Raw genomic sequence first — 15,366 nt, forward strand, 5'->3', positions numbered from 1 at the left:
GTTTTAATGGATGCCTGGAAGTTAAACTTCATAGTTACACCTGGTAAAGCAGCAATGCTGATCGTTTTATTAAAGATGAAAGAATTTAGACAGTTTTTAACGCTCAGTGATGCTGCAGTGTTCGTTTGAACTGAAGAATTAAGGAGTTTAGGACCCAGATTACTCCCAGATTTAAGAGCATCTTAGTCCGACAAATACGACAATAACGACGGCCGCTTGCATGTTCTGCAAAAAAATGTGCTTTGTCGTGTATCTGACAGACAAACACCAAACCAGTTCCACATCACTGAAGTTGCACCATTTTTACAAACCAATTCTGGTTCATCTGTTTCACTCAACAATCGGCCATGTGCGTATGAAAACAAAGGCACTGCGCATGCGCGTTTTACTCATATTCTATCGCGATATTTCATTTTCCTATTGTTGCCTAACATTATACCGGTATTACCGTGAACGGTATAATATGGCCCAGCCCTACTCAGTACATGTTTTACTGTAGTCCATTTGTCTTCAGTTGGCTCAGTAAAGTACTGTGAAAGTTTACTGACTATAAAACTCAAGTCCGGTCTTGTGCATGTAGCCAAATAGATCAGACTACCAACTGCCTCTCTGTACCTTTTGACATCACTCATCTTTTCTGCATCATCAGCATAGTTCAGTTTTTGCTCACAAGGTGTCTGTCTTTCTTTACAATCCTGCATGTTGAATCTTTCAAGTATTTTTTCCACATATTGTTTTTGTGACATTTTTACACAGTTATCACTCTGGTCAAAATCTATACCAATGAAATGTCTCAGTTTACCCAAATCCTTCATTTTGAATTTTGCTGCAAGCATTTTCTTCACAACAGTTAGTTCACTTTCATCACTAGCAGCAATGATCAGGTCATCTACCCATACAATCAGAATCACCTTCTTATTTTCTGTCATTTTTGTGTAAACACAATGGTCAGCGGGGTTTTGCACAAAGTCGTTCTCATTCAGATATTCATGCAACAACTTGTTCCAATTCCGGCCTGATTGTTTTAGCCCATATAGCGACTTTTTCAACTTGCACACCAGTTTTTCATTTGTGTCGGATTTTACCTCATAACCCTCAGGTTGTTCCATGAATACCTCACAATCTATTGGTGCATGAAGATAGGCAGCTTTAACATCCATCTGGTGTAAAAGCATGTTTTCTTGTGCTGCCTTTTGCATCAACACTCTGATACTAGTCAGGTTAGCAGTAGGGGAAAATGTTTCTTCATAATCCACACCTATCCTCTGACTATATCCTTTAGCAACATAACGTGCCTTGTACTTCTCAGATCCATCAACATTGTTTTTGACTGCGTACACCCATCTACCCCCCACTGTCTTCTTACCCTCAGGCAAAGTGGTTAAGGTAAATGTGTCATTTTCTCTTAGTGATTGCATCTCTTCATCCATTGCACTGACCCATTTCTCTGAGTTAGACGAAGTTATTGCTTCCTTGAATGTTTGGGGAATGTTACACATTGCTCTGTAACAATAATCCATGTTTGTAAGTACTTGATCACAATCCTCCTTATCAGTAACATATTCACTTAAATACCCAGGCCTCTTTCTCACTCTGGAAGGATACCTTGCAGCCTCGCAGTCGAGTTCATTCTCCTGTGACTGGCTGCTCATCTCAGACATGCTTACTGGGATCTGTTCCTGAGTATCTGTGTGTTCTGTACTCACATCAGTCTGTTCTCTGGTCTTGGTGAACCTGTTTGGTGTCTCAAAGTCACCCTCATCATCTGGCACCTTGTCAGTCTGTGTTTGTCTCTCTACTCTTGTTTTAGTCTCAAACTTCACCAGTCTATGCTTCTGTACTTTCCCACTGCCCGGGTAGTAGACCATATAAGCTGGACTGTTCTTGTCATATCCAACAAAAATTCCTTTCTCACACCTTGAGTCTAGTTTTCTCTTGTTCTGCCTGTAGGCATAACACACTGACCCAAATGTCTGCATCCTGGAAAGGTTTGGCCTTCTTCCTGTCAGCATTAAATATGGTGTCTGTTCTGTGCGTCTGTTAAAACATCTATTCCTCACTACAGCTGCTGTTTGCACTGCGTAAGTCCACAACTCTTTAGGTAACTGTTTCTCTATTAACATACACCTGGCCATATCAAAAAGAGTACGCCAATTGCGTTCTGCAGTACCATTTTGGTGTGGTGAGTATGGTGCTGAGGTCTCATGCCTGATTCCATTTTTGCTAAGGAGTGCCTGATACTCATTTCCCATAAACTCTGTTCCATTGTCAGACCTGATACATTTAACTTGCCCATACGGGGCTGTATCAGCCAAAAACTTCTGTGTTGCTTTTGCTGTGTCACTCTTTATTTTTCAGAAAATACACAAACACTGCACTGGAATAGTCATCAGTGAATGATAGTGCAAATCTATATCCATCTCTGGACTCTGAGTCTACTGGACCAGCTAGATCTGTGTGTACCAGCTCTAAGGCGGTTTTGGCTCGTGCATCAGGGTCCCTGTTTCTAGTTTGAACAAACTTTCCCTGTGTGCACACTTCACAATGCAAGACAGATTTGTCTGTTTTTCCTTTGATTGCCATACCATCAACAACCCCCTGTAATTTCTGAATGTCATCATAATTACAGTGACCAAGAATTTCATGCCATGTTTGCATGTCATAGCAACCCTTACACTGGTCTTTACCTTCAGTGTTTACTGTTTGTAGGTAGTACAGTCTGTTGTACTCATATATTGGGAACCTTGTACCGTCTTTGTGTCGCAGGGTGTCTTTTCCTTGCTTGAAGATCATAGTTGCTCCATTTGAGGTAGCTGCTTTCACAGAGAAGATGTCTTGTGGATACGATGGGATGTACAGTGCCTGTTTCAAGGTTGTTTTGTGGCACTGCCCCCTGCTGTCCATCAAGCAAAACTCTGCCTCCCCTCTTTGCTCTGCAACTCCAGTGCACTTGGTGCCGTCAGCCAACTCTACGTAGTGTGACTTGGGCTGGAAACTGTCGTCGAATCTCCTGAACTTCGTTATATCTGTAACAATATGCGAAGTTGCCCCTGTGTCCACCATCAGACCCTTTTTGTTGATGCCATGCTCTGACTGGAACGCTGCACTCTCGCTGCTTACCCGGAATGCGTAGTCTTTGCTACCCCACTCCTCGGAAACTTTCCGTGCATTGTCTTGCCGCCGTTTCCGTCTGCATGTTGAGTCCCGATGGGTGGTGCTCGCTACACCACTGCTTGCGCTGACACGTCCTGGCTTTGTGTCCCTTTAGTCCGCATCTGAAACACACTATGTCTGCGTTGCCGGCCCCACGGTCATTCGATTTTTCAAACGTGGGATTGTCGCTCAGTCGTGCACGTGCTTTCATGATGTTGTCATCTGACGCTGCGGCGCGCATTTTCTCTGTGTCTTCAAAGCTTCGCAGTTTAGTTTTAAATTCAGCAAAAGTCACTTCAACTTCACTTTGTGTGACATGGATAGCAAACGGTTTGAACGATTCTGGCAGTCCCTTCAAAACCATTGCTACCAATAGCCCATCACTCAAAGTTTCACCAGCATTCCTCAGGGCTGTGATTATTGTCTCTGCTCGTATCACATACTCAGTCACACTCTCACTTTTGGAGCGAAGTGAGTTCTGTGTACAGGCTAATTATACGAGGCTTTCCTTTACCTGCATAATAGTTTCTTAGAATCCCCAGCGCCTTCCGTCCATCATCCGCTGCTTCTCGCATAACAAGAGACAAACTTTTGTCATCCAGAAACTGGATCAGCTCCGCGTAGGCCTCTGCATTCTTTGCTCTCTCTTCTTCTCCCTCCGCGTCGGTAGGCTGCTTCAAAATAATGTCTCTTAAACCTTGCAGACGAAGGTGGCCCAAAAATTTCGTCTCCCATAGTTCGTAATTCTTTTCATCCCCATCAAAAACTAGCCGAGCCCAACGGCTATTTGACTCAGCGGCTCGTCGGCTCATGGCGCTAGCATGGTATGCTAATCCTCACCGAGTGCGCAGTACGTCGCGGCGTTTCTCTCGGTGGCAAAACGACATGGACTCTTTTGGAAAACTTCTTAGCTTCCTGGGCCCATAACCTGTTGGCAGAGGTATGAAAATGCGCAGTAAAATCTAACGTGCATAGCTAACTTCATCAACGACATTTTGGGAGGAATAATCACACATCAGCCTTCGGCCATTTTTTGATGAACGCATACGCCCCCTAGAGTGCGCTAACTTTATTAACAGCCACACAAATGTAAAGCACACATCAAACATAAATAAACCATTTGATTGTCTCCATAATTGAGAGAATTTTCTCTTCTTATTTCAACACACTCTCTCTCTCTACAGCTGTACCTGCTGATAGCGTTGCGTGTGGCACTCTTGGCTTGTCAAAGTTCTGGCTCGGACCAAACAGCGCCACACTCTGCCGATACTCCCGAGGGACGCCTTCACGCACCAGAATTTTGAGCTCAGGTGAGATGATGAAGTCATCGTCGGACCTGCCTGCAAGGTACTGAGCCCGGATGAGCTTTCCAAAGTTCTACAAGTTGTGCCTCCATCGCTTGTGTCCAGATCACACGCTGCACAGCTGTGCTGCAACGTCTTTTTCACCGACGTTAACGTGTTTGCGCGTGAGCAGCTGCGGTGACACCCTCACGAGCGATTGATGATCGGGAGCTGGTCGTGAGGTGTTAATCGCTTCTCGTTACCCCACGTATACTACACGACGCACGATGAAGGCCAAAATCGGGCTGATCACCAAATCGGTCGCACGACTCAAAAATCGGCTCAAAATGGGCCAAAAATCGCACAGTGTGAGCCCAGCATTAGAGCAGCAATGTTTGTTCGCTCAGAGAAAGAAAAAAAAAAGGCTGCAAAAGTACAGGGAGGAATGGGAAAAGGAAAACACCTGGCTGGAAAAGTGCACTATAAAGCGCACTGCACTGTGTGCTGGCGCACTTTTTCCATAGGCATGCTTCTATTGGTGGGCACATGAAGAACATGAGGGGCGTGAAAGCTCGGGGAACCCTTTACCAATTTTTTGTCCGCCAGGCCATGGCAGAAGCAGATATGGTATGTAAACACTGGTTTGTTTTTTTAAAACCCTCTGGTTAAGGTTAATATGGGCATGTGCAGTGAATATCAGGGCTATGTGGCCAGAAGTGTAATAATATAATTTATTTTGTGTAATAAACAACTGCAAGGATAGATGATTACAACAAATAGATCACTAATACATAAAAGTAATACATAGATGAATAATGATGATGAGTTAAGATGCGTAATCATGGGAACAAGTGGGTTTACAAACAGGAGCAGCTGATCAAGTTCAAGTTCAAGTTCAAGTTCAACTTTATTGTCACTTCAACCATATACAGTTTAAAAATACACAGTGAGGCGAAACAATGTTCCTCCAGGAACCAAGGTGCTACAAGACAAGTTAGTGCAAAAAAAAAAAATAATATATAATATATCTAGTAATAATATTGTGCAAAAGAGCATTTACAGGTTGGTGTGTGCGATGGTTTGGTGGTGTAGGTCAGTGTGTTTGCGCTTTGTGTTTGTAACACCCCTTTCAACACTTGGGATACAGATTTAAATGGTCACCTGTGTGTTGGGCCAATAGCTGAGGTTCGACTACTGGAGCAGTGGATGACTAATGAAACGCTCTGAGAACTTGGTTTGATCAATTTGTATTCACAATTAAAGAATCTTACATACATACAATGAAAACAATAACAGTACATGAAAGGAAAAATTGGGCCCAAGTCACGGAAAATAATAAACAAAACACACACAACCCCGGGGGATTTGACTCAGTCTCTCTCTCTTGTGTCAGCCGACACCCTTAAGTGTGAGTCCAGCAATGAGGATTCTCTTTGCAGGATGTGCAAAGGAGGAATGACGTGCAAATCTGTCCTACCACTTAAGTAGAGTTTGTACAGTTCACAGTTCATCCAAAGAATTTAGTTCTCTTCTTAAAGCAATCATCTCAAGGGTCCTGGAGGGGTGGCTCGCCATCTTTGGACTGGATCATCACTGAACTGTACGCCCAAGTAAAAAAAACCTGACCTGTATAACACAGTCAGAATAACATTCAAAAATCTATATTTAGTCATTTATACATATATCCTTTCTTATGTTTCGTTCATACATACTAAAAAATTTGCATTTTACCTTTCCAGTATACAGAAAGAACGACAGAATATTCCAAAACATAGACAATGATAACTTCTTACCAAAGTAACCAATAAAATGGACTCTCCTGGAGCTTCAAAATGGCGATGGTGAAGCGTTGTAGCACAACTACAAAGAAACATAACCCCATTTTCTTTAAACTGTATTCACCTCACAATGAACGCAATTAAGGATTGATATAGGAACATATCAACATCTACAGCATACATATGACTTACAATCTTTACATGCATCGTCATAGGAAGCTAACAAACTCTAACATACAGTTTAATCCTCACAATCACACATGTACAGCCACATGGCTAATAGCAATAGCCGCGATAGCCGCTAGCATGTCATCGTTAGTGGCTTAAACTCACAATATTCTTGTTCACAACAAATTAACTCACCCAGAAGAATCCGAGCAGTAACAAACTCCTTTCTGGTTAACAACAATTTCCAGATAGTTTATTTCCACCGTACAATCCGACTGAATAAAAACAACCACGCTTTTCACTTGGAAAAAACTGACTTTTCTTCCTCTCCCTCTCTCCTGATATCCGTAGCTGCTATGCAGTGAACGGCAGGAGGCGGTACTTCCCCCTGTATACTTCAAGGACCATCAGGACATTATAGACATCTTCTATTTTATTAATTCTCAACAAAATAATTTAACTTAATAAAACTTAACAGTGAACTCAAAATACTAACATCACTCATAACACACTAAAACCCTTAGTAACTCTCCAGGGTTACACCCTCCCCCACTGAAGGGTGGCACGTCCCCATGCACCTTCTCTGCGGCTGTGTTGTTACTGGATCGACAGGAGGGATGGTGGTTTGATTGTACCATAACGGTTCTGCAGCATCCATTGACCTTATTATAGCAGCACCCAGACCATGAAAAAGTGACTGAACCACCTCTATTAAAGGGTTTCCAAGTTCAGCATAATGGAGTCTCTTTGGTCGACTTCGCTGCCTGTTTGAACATCTGACGGCCTCATCTAACCCCTCTGATGGCTCCTTTATGTGGGTTAAATTAGCTATGTCATCAGTTTCAGGAACATCTTGTGTACCTTCAATGTCAAGCAGCTGAGATTGCCCAACAGGTGAAATGAGGGGCACTGAAATCTCACCAATCTTCCCAGAAGATTCACTTTCATCACCTCCAGTTCTTCCTGGTTCTTCACGGTCAAGAAAGCTGACCTGAGGTGAGCTTGTGGCTGGGGACTCCTCCCCTGCTTCTATGGGAATTTCCACCTCAATTTCATCTGAAACTGCTCCGGGAACAACCACTCTGCTAAGAGGGATCACATTGTCAGTAGCGTGCTGCTCTGGTGGAATGTCGGATGAAACGTGGTCAACCTTGGGCATTAGGTTGGAGGCAGCTGGATCCAAAAGTACAACCCTTGAAGGATACACTTCTTCTTCGTCTGACATGACATCATCAAAGCATTCGTTTACATGACCTGGGTTTTGACGGGTTCTTGGCCTTCGCACTGTTGGCGGTACTGGGGTTTCAGGAGCACTTACGGGCAGAAACCCACAGGGCAACAGGAGGTCCCTGTGTAAAGTGCGCAAAGGACCATTTCCAGCCTCAGGCCGCACTGTATACACGGGAAGGTCATTAGCATGTGACACAACTATATACACATCTGCCTCCCATTTGTCTGCTAGCTTGTGCTTTCCCCTCAGTCTCACATTTCGAACTAGCACTCGATCCCCTGGTTCAAGGCTAGACCCTGTAACTCTCTGGTCGAACCTAGTTTTGTTACGATCTGCAGATTTCTTAGCATTTCTGCTTGAAAGCTCATAACTCTCTTTCAGGCGGTTCTTCAGGCCTTGCACATACTGTGAATGAGACAATGGCAGAGGATCAACAGGAAGCCCGAAAGCTAAGTCCACAGGGAGTCTTGGTTGTCTCCCGAACATAAGCTCATAAGGTGCAAACCCTGTGGCTTCATGCTTTGTGCAGTTGTATGCATGCACAAGAGGCTTAACATAGTCCCTCCAACGGGACTTGTCCTTATTATTTAGAGTGCCTAGCATCTGCAGCAGCGTTCTGTTAAAACGCTCAACAGGGTTACCCCTTGGATGGTACGGGGTTGTCCGTGTCTTCCGGATTCCTGCCATTTCACACAGCTCCTTAATGGTACGGGACTCAAAATCGGGGCCCTGATCACTATGGAGTTTTTCAGGGAACCCATAATGTGATATAAAATGTTCCCACAGACACTTAGCCACGGTAGTTGCCTTTTGGTTTGGCGTTGGTATTGCGAGGGCATACTTAGTAAAATGATCCGTTATTACTAATATGTCCTTGGTATTACTTTGATCTGGTTCCACACTCAGAAAGTCCATGCAGACTAATTCCAATGGTCTGGTGGTCGCTATTGAAACCATTGGGGCTGCTCTCTCTGGTGGAGTTTTTCTTTTCACACAGCGATCACAAGTCTTAATCTTTTCTTCAACCACTGAGGACATTTTAGGCCAATAAAATCTAGCTCTCACTAGATCAAGGGTGCGTTCAACACCAAGATGGCCCATGTCGTCGTGTAGACTTTCAAGTACCATATCTCTCAGTTCTCTTGGTAAGACAAGTTGATGAGTCACTCCCATCACTCCCTGTCTCTTGCGAAACAAGACTCCATTTTTGAGCTCTAGCCGGTTCCATTCTCTTAACAAGAGTCCATACTCAGGGAGCTCCTTTCTCACTTGAGGTGGAGGTGTCTCACCACTTTCCAATTGAGTAATTATTTCCCTGATACTTGCGTCTGCTTGCTGTTTCTCTGAGATTTCAGCAAATGAGAAAAAGGGGATAACTGGCAGCCCATGACTGTCATTCCCTTGGAAGCAAGGTGGCAGGGCTTCAGGACTGAGTGCTATGGACTCAACCAAAGCAACTGAGTGATCAGAGCACTCAGAACCTTCACCAGCAAAATAGATGTCATGCCGCTCACAGATGGCTTTGATCACCTCTGGTTGAATGACCTCTGAAGTTTCCGTTTCTGATAGATGGTTGGCAGTGAACTTACAGATCCTTTCCTTCTCTTTCACTGAGATATGATCATCTATGAGTCCACCATGTGGCCTTCGTGATAATGCATCTGCGTCCACATTCTGTTTTCCAGCCCTATACTGCAGCTTGAATGAGTAGGTGGAGAGAGCAGACAGCCATCTATAACTAGTCGCGTCAAGCTTGGCAGAGGTTAGAATGTATGTAAGGGGGTTGCTATCGGTGACCACAGTGAAACTAGCCCCATAAAGGTAGTCACTAAACTTTTCTGTGACAGCCCACTTAAGGGCTAGGAACTCCAACTTATGTGCTGGATACTTAGATTCACTTCTAGACAACCCTCTGCTTGCAAATGCTATAGCCTTAAGCTCACCATCTTGCTCTTGGTATAAGGCTGCACCTAACCCAGTCGTACTCGCATCTGTGTGGAGCAGGTAGGGAAGTTTAGGATTAGCAAAACCCAAGACAGGTGCTGAAGTGAGCCTCTCGATTATGGTGTCAAAAGCCTGTTGACAAGAAGCAGTCCAGCGCTCACCAAATGGTTCTTTAGGATTGCGGTACTTGACATTGGCCTTTCTTTCCTTGTTCTTACAGGTTGGAGGATATCCGGTTGTTAGCTCATTCAGCGGCTTCACAATTCTGGAGAAATCCTGAATAAACCTGCGATAGTAACCGCTGAACCCAAGGAAGGACCTCAGTTCTTTTAGGTTAGATGGCTTTGGCCAGGTTTTCAGGGCACTAGTTTTCTCTGGATCAGTCTCAACTCCGTTCTGGGAAACAATATGGCCTAGATATCGGACAGAAGACTGAAAGAACTTACACTTCTCTGGTGAAAGTTTGAGACCATATTCCTTCAGGCGATTCAGAACATGCAGAAGGCGCCTCTCGTGCTCTTCAACTGTGTCTGAAAAAATGATAAGGTCATCAATAAAAACTAACACCTCTTTCAGGTTCAGATCACCCATGCAACGCTCCATGCAGCGCTGGAAGGTGCTGGGGGCATTTGTGACTCCTTGCGGCATTCTATTAAATTCATAAAATCCCAAGGGACACACGAACGCGGTCTTCTCCTTATCGGCCTCCTCCATTTCAATTTGGTAATAGCCGGATTTCAAGTCTAAAACCGAAAACCACTTTGAGCCTGTGAGAGCTGAAAAAGCCTCTTCAAGATTGGGAAGGGCATAGGCGTCCTTGATTGTCTGTGAGTTCAATTTGCGGTAATCGATGCAGAGACGGATGGAGTCATCACGCTTCCGGACCACCACAATAGGGGACGCAAAAGGAGACTCAGATTCGCGAATCACGCCTGCATCCAACAGCTCCCTTAAATGTTTTCTCACGGCATCAACATCCTGTGGGTGTATTGGCCGGGCTCTCTGCTTAAAAGGTGTCTGGTCGTGAAGTCTGATGTGATGCTTGACCTGACCTACATGACCAAAGTCGAGGTCATGGTGAGCAAACACTTCTGGCATTGACTTCAATGTTTGTGTTACTCTTTCCTTCCAGTCAGCTGACAAAGGAGAATCTCCAAAGTCAAACTGTAAATCTGGACTAGAATTGTTCTTGTCTCTGACAGAGTCAGGTACATTTGTGTCAGACTTATGTGCTACTATTTGTTGAACAGCACTGAGTTCAGCGATCACTGTTTTTGGTGTGATCGTTACATCATGGGCGGTTTCATTTTTGACTATCACTGCCAATGTGCTCGCCCTTTTCTTAGGCAATGTGACTAAACAATTCGCTACCAGTAGGCCACCAGGCAAGGAGGGTGTGGTTGGTTGCTCTACCAAGGCCCACTTTTCATTAAAGGAGCTCCCAACAAGGGCTACCCCTTCTAAAGCAACAGTCCGTCCAGCAGGAATCGTCTCAGATTTCCCCCCAGACAGTTTTACTTGGCCCAGCTTGCCATTGGGTTGCTGTCTGTGCCTAAGCTCCAAGGCTTTGAGGACTGCTCGGTAGCCATACTGGACAGGTAGGCCAAATTCATTCATGTGAGTAGCAACACTTGAGTACAACACGTCTAGTGTATTGGTGCCAATGAGAATTTGCTCTTGGGCATTTTCTCTCATGTTTGGAACCACAAGGGCCAAAGTAGAAATCTCAATCTCCTCTCCTACAAACTCTTTAGGAAAAGTGATATCTATTTCCACATAGCCAAAATATGGAACTTGCTGTCCATTAGCTCCTTCAACCTCCAACAAATCATCTAATGATTTAATTTCTTGGTCCCTCAGGTTGCTTTCATAGAAGGACAAGGGGATCGTTGTAACTTGAGATCCAGAGTCTAAAAGACAGTTTACCCTTTTCTCTGCAACACACACTTCAGCAGTGCATTTGCTTCCAACTAACCTCTGTGGCAGCCCACATGGCTGACATTTTGGCTGTCTTTTGCCTTTTTGCTTGGAGGTAGAGGGACTAGTGTTAGACTGAACTCCTGTCTGTCCCACAACAGGAGTTGCTGTCAGTTTAAATGGTGTGGATCCACAGAGCCATTATGCGTCTCCCACTCCTGCCGTTTTCTTTGAAATTGCTTCCTTTTTGCTGCTACTAGCACGGGGTTAGCCTCATTACTGCATCTCAAGGCTACATGGCCATCCTCTCCACACCGAAAGCAGTACCACGGGCGTGGCCTGGGAGGTGGCTGGTGCTCTGGAACAGGCACTGCCAAGGGCTGCTCAGGAACAGGATTGGTCTGCACAGTCACCTTTGCATTTGAGTTTGCGTTCTTACCCCTGCTTTTCCTGTGGGGGGTTAACTGAGCCATTTGAGCCTGTAACTCAATAACTTGTTTCTTCAGGAGATTGGTTTCTGCTACAGCCTTAGACTCAGAGCAAACACAGGCAGTTTGCAGTTGAGACCAAACATGCAGTTTGGGTGGGGCTGGCTGTTGTCTGGAAGTACCAAGGTGCTTTTTCATACGTACTGCCTTGTTAGCATGCTTGTCTTCCTCAGTACGCAACAGGAGCAATAATTCAGCAAAACTAGGAGGGTTTTTAATTTTTTGTTCAAGCTGGAGCTCTGCTATTAAGGAGTCATCCCAGCAGCCTCTACAAAACTGCTTCAACAACTGCTTATCAAACTCATCAGCAGAGGCCCCTCCTCTCCTTGTAGCCGTGTTAAGCACAACTTGGAGTCTGTGAAGGTAGTTTGATGGTTTCTCACCAGCATTCTGCAGAGTACCCATAAACTTAGCAAACAGCTCATCTCCATCCTCCACAGCACCATAAGCTGAGTCAAGAAGCTGCAAATATGCAGAAGGTAAAGCTTGTGAATCAAGATGCCTAATGAAATCTGAAGCAGGGGGCAACAAGCTGTCAACAATCTTCCTGGAGCGACTTAAATCAGACAATGCTGGGTCTGTTAAAAGAAGTTCCACACTAGAGCGCCAGGTCTCATAATCCGTTTCATTATTTGGCCGCGGCAATCGGCCTGAAAAGACTCGAAGGCGTGAGGCAGCATAATGGTGTGGCGGTGCCTCCTCATTTCGCACAATATGCTCCACAACGACCTTTTGTATCTCAGGGGGGTTGAGATCACTGGGGCTTAGATCTGGGCATGAACTCACCGTCACTGGTGGTATTCTCGGATGTTGCTCTTTGGTCAGGTTTTGTATCTCTGGAGCTGAGCGTAGTGCAGCACCCTGAATAGTGGTATCAGGAGCAATTCTAGATTGCATTGCACCTTGCGGTAATGAGGCCGAGCTGAAATTAGGTGCCTGACTTCCCTCATGTTGACTCCTGTCCACAGGGGCATTTTCTACTGTGGCTGCAACTGTAGAGCTCAACTTAGTTAGTTCATCTTGCAAAAGAAGCTGAAATGACTTCCCTGTTAACTTAGCAATGTTTTGCAACTCAGACATGTAACTCTCAGTAGCACTATTGCTAACCACAGGGGTATAGACACTAGCAAGCGCACACACGTGGAAAGTCACATCAGGCCGAGTGGGGCTTTTGTATTTAAATGGCAACAAAGGGGCAAGCGTTTGCAACGCAGTACCAAAAGTGAACTCAACAATTGCATTGTTATGGAACTCTGAGTTCGGTTCATCTATACGCAAGACACGGTTAATAGAACCATGAGTCTCTAGATAGCTCTGTACTTCATTGTCCACCTCAGTCCAGGTTAACCCTTCAACCATGACAGAGTTAGGGATCTTTACCAGCTCACGTGTCACTACCTCCATGTCACCAATTTGGCAAATTACTGTTATAATGACTGAAGATAAGAATTTTTGCCCAAAAAGGAGAAAAAATGAAAACAAAGCGTCAATAGTCTGCCACCTGCTCCTGGCTGGCTCGCCAATTTTCTGTAACACCCCTTTCAACACTTGGGATACAGATTTAAATGGTCACCTGTGTGTTGGGCCAATAGCTGAGGTTCGACTACTGGAGCAGTGGATGACTAATGAAACGCTCTGAGAACTTGGTTTGATCAATTTGTATTTACAATTAAAGAATCTTACATACATACAATGAAAACAATAACAGTACATGAAAGGAAAAATTGGGCCCAAGTCACGGAAAATAATAAACAAAACACACACAACCCCGGGGGATTTGACTCAGTCTCTCTCTCTCGTGTCAGCCGACACCCTTAAGTGTGAGTCCAGCAATGAGGATTCTCTTTGCAGGATGTGCAAAGGAGGAATGTCCTACCACTTAAGTAGAGTTTGTACAGTTCACAGTTCATCCAAAGAATTTAGTTCTCTTCTTAAAGCAATCATCTCAAGGGTCCTGGAGGGGTGGCTCGCCATCTTTGGACTGGATCATCACTGAACTGTACGCCCAAGTAAAAAAACCTGACCTGTATAACACAGTCAGAATAACATTCAAAAATCTATATTTAGTCATTTATACATATATCCTTTCTTATGTTTCGTTCATACATACTAACAAATTTGCATTTTACCTTTCCAGTATACAGAAAGAACGACAGAATATTCCAAAACATAGACAATGATAACTTCTTACCAAAGTAACCAATAAAATGGACTCTCCTGGAGCTTCAAAATGGCGATGGTGAAGCGTTGTAGCACAACTACAAAGAAACATAACCCCATTTTCTTTAAACTGTATTCACCTCACAATGAACGCAATTAAGGATTGATATAGGAACATATCAACATCTACAGCATACATATGACTTACAATCTTTACATGCATCGTCATAGGAAGCTAACAAACTCTAACATACAGTTTAATCCTCACAATCACACATGTACAGCCACATGGCTAATAGCAATAGCCGCGATAGCCGCTAGCATGTCATCGTTAGTGGCTTAAACTCACAATATTCTTGTTCACAACAAATTAACTCACCCAGAAGAATCCGAGCAGTAACAAACTCCTTTCTGGTTAACAACAATTTCCAGATAGTTTATTTCCACCGTACAATCCGACTGAATAAAAAAAACCACGCTTTTCACTTGGAAAAAACTGACTTTTCTTCCTCTCCCTCTCTCCTGATATCCGTAGCTGCTATGCAGTGAACGGCAGGAGGCGGTACTTCCCCCTGTATACTTCAAGGACCATCAGGACATTATAGACATCTTCTATTTTATTAATTCTCAACAAAATAATTTAACTTAATAAAACTTAACAGTGAACTCAAAATACTAACATCACTCATAACACACTAAAACCCTTAGTAACTCTCCAGGGTTACATGTTGGTTAGTCAGTCCAGTCTCAATGTTTTGAGGTATTTGAGTTAAGCTGAGTGATAATGTTAGTGTATGTGTGTGTGTGCATGTTTATCAGTCAGTCCCTTTTTGCTGAGGAGACGGATGGCTTGTGGAAAAAAAGCTGTTGCACAGTCTGGATGTGCGTGCCCGAATGCTTCGGTACCTTTTTCCAGATGGCAGGAGTGTAAAGAGTGTGTGAGAGGGGTGTGTCCGATCAGCCACAATGCTGGTGGCTTTGCGAATGCAGCGTGTGGTGTAGATGTCCTCAATAGAGGGTAGAGAGACCCCGATGATCTTCTCTGCTGTTCCCACTATCCGCTGTAGGGTCTTGCGGTCTGATATGGCACAGCTCCCAAACCAGACAGTGATGCAGCCGCTCAGGATGCTCTCAATAGTTCCTCTATAGAAGGTGGTCAGGATCGGTGGTGGAAGCCGGGCCTTTCTCAGTCTTCTCAGAAAGAAGAGACGCTGTTGGGCTTTCTTGTGCAGGGAGCTGGTGTT

The 15,366-nt window shown here is 44.3% G+C and overlaps 2 long non-coding RNA genes across 2 annotated transcripts; both read right to left on the reverse strand.

Annotated features, from left to right (window-relative positions):
- Window positions 1-5,667: 5,667 nt before the first annotated feature.
- LOC113018280 (uncharacterized) lies at window positions 5,668-6,940 on the reverse strand. Its single transcript, XR_003271743.2, has 3 exons — window positions 6,578-6,940; window positions 6,230-6,296; window positions 5,668-6,062 (listed from the first exon to the last, which is right to left on the reverse strand). It is a non-coding gene; the product is annotated as an uncharacterized LOC113018280 (long non-coding RNA).
- Window positions 6,941-12,243: 5,303 nt separating this feature from the next.
- Window positions 12,244-14,834, reverse strand: LOC145420460 (uncharacterized). The gene is made up of 3 exons (XR_013901773.1): window positions 14,502-14,834; window positions 14,154-14,220; window positions 12,244-13,986 (listed from the first exon to the last, which is right to left on the reverse strand). It is a non-coding gene; the product is annotated as an uncharacterized LOC145420460 (long non-coding RNA).
- Between the last annotated feature and the right edge of the window lie 532 nt (window positions 14,835-15,366).

The sequence above is a fragment of the Astatotilapia calliptera genome, chromosome 2, assembly GCF_964374335.1.
Source record: "Astatotilapia calliptera chromosome 2, fAstCal68.1, whole genome shotgun sequence".
Lineage (NCBI taxonomy): Eukaryota > Metazoa > Chordata > Actinopteri > Cichliformes > Cichlidae > Astatotilapia > Astatotilapia calliptera.